Source organism: Homarus americanus, unplaced genomic scaffold, assembly GCF_018991925.1.
Source record: "Homarus americanus isolate GMGI-L3 unplaced genomic scaffold, GMGI_Hamer_2.0 scaffold1024, whole genome shotgun sequence".
NCBI lineage: Eukaryota > Metazoa > Arthropoda > Malacostraca > Decapoda > Nephropidae > Homarus > Homarus americanus.
In genome coordinates this window covers 5,528,580-5,532,907 of record NW_024715228.1, presented here as the reverse complement: position 1 = coordinate 5,532,907, position 4,328 = coordinate 5,528,580, and positions in this window count along the sequence as shown.

The following is a 4,328-nucleotide window of genomic DNA, read 5'->3' as shown; positions in this document are numbered from 1 at the left end:
TGTAAGTGTTGTGGATGTTGTAAGTGTTGTGGATGTTGTAAGTGTTGTGGATGTTGTAAGTGTTGTGGATGTTGTAAGTGTTGTGGATGTTGTAAGTGTTGTGGATGTTGTAAGTGTTGTGGGTGTTGTAAGTGGGTGTAAAGTTACCATTAGTCCCCGACAACAAAATTAATGACCAGTTAAAATTTGAATATGAAATTGTGTCAGTGAACACGAGAAGATGGTGGTAGTTGTGGTGATGGTAGTTATGATGGTAGTTGTGGTGGTGATGGTGGTAGTTGTGGTGATAGTAGTTATGATGGTAGTTGTGGTGGTGATGGTGGTAGTTGTGGTGATAGTAGTTATGATGGTAGTTGTGGTGATAGAGTAGTTATGATGATAGTAGTTGGTGATGGTAGTTGTGGTGGTGATGGTAGAAGTGATAGTAGTTATGATGGTAGTTGTGGTGGTGATGGTGGTAGTTGTGGTGATAGTAGTTATGATGGTAGTTGTGGTGGTGATGGTGGTAGTTGGTGGTGATAGTAGTTGGTGATGGTAGTTGTGGTGGTGATGGTGGTAGTTGTGGGTGATAGTAGTTATGATGGTAGTTGTGGTGGTGATGGTGGTAGCTGTGGTGATAGTAGTTATGATGGTAGTTGTGGTGCATGTGGTAGTTGTGATAGTAGTTATGATGGTAGCTGTGGTGGTGATGGTGGTAGCTGTGGTGGTGATGCAGTCAGGTGATAGTAGTTGGCGATGGTAGTTATGGTGGGTAGTTCCGGTGATGGAAGCTGGCGATGGAGTTGTGGTGGTGATGGTAGTTGTGGTGGTGATGGCAGTTGTGGTGGTGATGGTAGTTGTGGTGGTGATGGTGGCTGGTGATGATGCAGTTATGGTGGTAGCTGTGGCGATAGTAGTTATGATGGTAGTTGTGGTGGTGATGGTGGTAGTTGTGGTGATAGTTATGGTGGTAGTTGTGGTGGTGATGGTGGTAGTTGTGGATGATGGTAGTTATGATGCAGAAGCTATGGGTGGTAGTGGTGGTGGTGATGGTGGTAGTTGTGGTGATGGTAGTTATGATGGTAGTTGTGGTGGTGATGGTAGTTGTGGTGGTGATCGTGGTAGTTGTGATGATGGTAGTTATGGTGGTAGTTGTGGTGGTGATGGTGGTAGTTGTGATGGTAGTTGTGGTTTTGATGGTGGTAGTTGTGGTGATGGTGGTAATTGTGTTGGTGATGGTGGTTGTTGTGGAGGTGATGGTGGTAGCTGTGGTGGTGATGGTGATAGTTCTGGTGTTGATAGTGGTAGTTGTGGTGGTGATGGTGGTAGTTATGGAGGTGATGGTGAGAGTTGTACAGCTGGTGAGAGTTGTGGTGTTGATGGTGGTAGTTGTGGTGGTGATGGTGGGTGTTGTGGTGATAGTGGTAGTTGTGGTGATGGTGGTCGTTGTGGTGGTGATGGTGGTAGTTGTGGTGGTGTCTTCAGCTATTAGGAAGCTGAAATTATCTACAAAGTTGCACGTATATCGAGCAGTGGTCCTCCTCACCCTGCTACATGGCAGCGAGACATGGGTCACATACAGGAGGCACCTCAAGGAACTTGAAAACTTTCACCAACGTAGTCTACGTCCCATCCTCCAAGTTCACTGGGAAGACAGGAGAACAAATGCCAGTATTCTCGCTGACACCAATTGTAGGAGCATCGAGGCTACCATTATCCACGAACAACTACTCTGGACTGGCCATGTTACCCGCACTTTACAGTCATCTAACGAATAGTTAACGTAACGCCGGCGGGTAACTGAAAAGGTATAAGGATAGTCTTAAGACAAACCTGTAAAGGTACCAAATCGACCCACTCTCCTGGGAGACGATTACTCCACACCATAACGCATGGAGGAGCACCACACGAGAAGGTGTCAATATTTTCGAATTAGCCCGACTGCATACAAGCGCCAGCGCCGGAAAGACGCTGCCGCCCCACACACACTAGATGGAGCCATCCACACGTGCAACATTTGTGAACGACTCTGCAGGTCCCGTATCGGCGTCTCTAGTCACCTCAGAGCTCACCAACGATGGTGACATCCTTAATAACTCATATAATTGTATCATAGCTGGATGATCGTCATACTCGATTCCGAGTGATAACAAAATAATGTGATGGTGATGGTAGTTATGGTGGTGGTTGTGATGGTGATGGTAGTTATGGTGGTGGTTGTGATGGTGATGGTAGTTATGGTGGTGATGGTGGTTATGGTGCTGATGGTGGTATCTGTGGTGGTTATGGTGATAGTTCTGGTGGTGATGGTGGTATTTGTGGTGGCGATGGTGGTAGTTATGGTGATGGTGATAGCTTTGGAGGTGATGGTGGTTATCTTGGTGGTGATGGTGGTTATTTTGGTGGTGATGGTGGTTATTTTGGTGGTGATGGTAGTTGTTGTGTTGGTGATGGTGGTAGTTATGGTGGCGATGGTGGTAGTTCAGGTGGTGATGGTGATAGTTGTGGTGGCGGTAGTTGTGGTGATGGTAGTTGATGTGGTGATGGTGGTAGTTGTGGTGGTGATGGTAGTAGATGTGGTGATGGTGGTCGATGTGGTGATGATGGTGGTCAATGTGATGATGGTGGTCAATGTGATGATGGTAGTTGCGGTGATGATGGTAGTATATGTGGTGCTGATGGTACATGCGGTGGTGGTAGAGAGAGAGATTTAGTAGGTAGGCATCCTCTACAATTTCTGTTTTAATGTCGTCAGCAAATTTACGTATATTGCTGTCTGCGCGTATATCTGTCTCGTTTATGCATATAATAAATAGTAATGGTCCAAGTACTGAGCCTTGGGGTACTCCACTAGTGACGTTACTCCAATTGGATTTAGTGCCATTAAGGCTGTTTCCTGTCCTGTAACCACACCCTAATCCAGTTAGAGCATCTCCAATTCCCTGAGCCTCTACTGTACTATTAATCTTTCGTGGGAGAAAGACTAAGGCATTAACAGTTAAGTGACAGTTACATACACTAAGAAATAAACAGTTAAGTGAGACAGTTACATACATTAAGACATCAACAGTTAAGTGAGCCAGTTACATACACTAAAACATCAACAATTAAGTGGCTATTACATACACTAAGACATCAACAGTTAAGTGGCTATTACATACACTAAGACATCAACAGTTAAGTGGCAGTTACATACACTAAAACATCAACAGTTAAGTGACAGTTACATACAACTTGGCTTTATTCCAGGGTCAGTGTTGCAAGGTTGTGTATATTTGTGTAGATGCTCCGCCCCCTCCTCAAAAGTTACAGCTGATTGGCTGATGCAAACCTGTCCGATTTCGTCCTAAAGGAATGGTGCATTTCTAAATGAGTTTATTCATAATTGTTGGGAATCCCAACTTGGGATAACCGTTTCTGACGAGTAGGATATGTAGCTAAATTATATAAAGATACATACATTCATTATTTTAGACATAAGTACGTAGGAAGTTTATAAGAAGTATTATACATGAATTAACTGTTAAACTCGGGTAGCAAATTCACGCTTTCGGAGGATGCATTTAATATATACTTATTTTTACCCACAATAAGGCATACTAAGACAAATTACGTATCGGTAATACTACATTATGCAAAAACTAACATTTTAAAACATCAGAATCACATTGAAATATTTCCACTGCCGTCAGTAGAGGCGGGAAATATGAAGTCCGCAGTCGCCTGCTCATCTACTTACTATTACTGTATATGTGCTGTTCTTTCTGGGCTGTAAACAATCATTACACCTCCCGCCAAGACCAAAGCTTCCCTACCAGAGAACTGGTGACACATATAGACAGTGATAATGGTAATATCAAGTGCAGTATCTAGAATAGCCCCTGAGGCAATAATGCATCCTCACATTTTACAAACAATAATCTCATAGATACTGGCATGTATGTTTTTCTACTGGCTTGGTTTGATCGGACAAAACTTACTATACATTGTTGTTATTGTATTGTAATATGTTGATGCAAAGTTGTGTTGTAGATGTTGTTGATTAAGATGTCTTAAATGTTGTAAACTACAACCGTAACACACACATACACACGCACACACACCCACACACACAATGCAGACATGTTGAGGTACAGATTTAAAGTACAGGTTCAAATTAGTGTGACAGTGAGTTAGTGGAACAGTGTGAGTTAGTGTGACAGATTGAGTTAGTGTGACAGTGTGAGTTAGTGGAACAGTGTGAGTTAGTGTGACAGATTGAGTTAGTGTGACAGTGTGAGTTAGTGGAACAGTGTGAGTTAGTGTGGTTAGTGGAACAGTGTGAGTTAGTGTGACAGATTGAGTTAGTG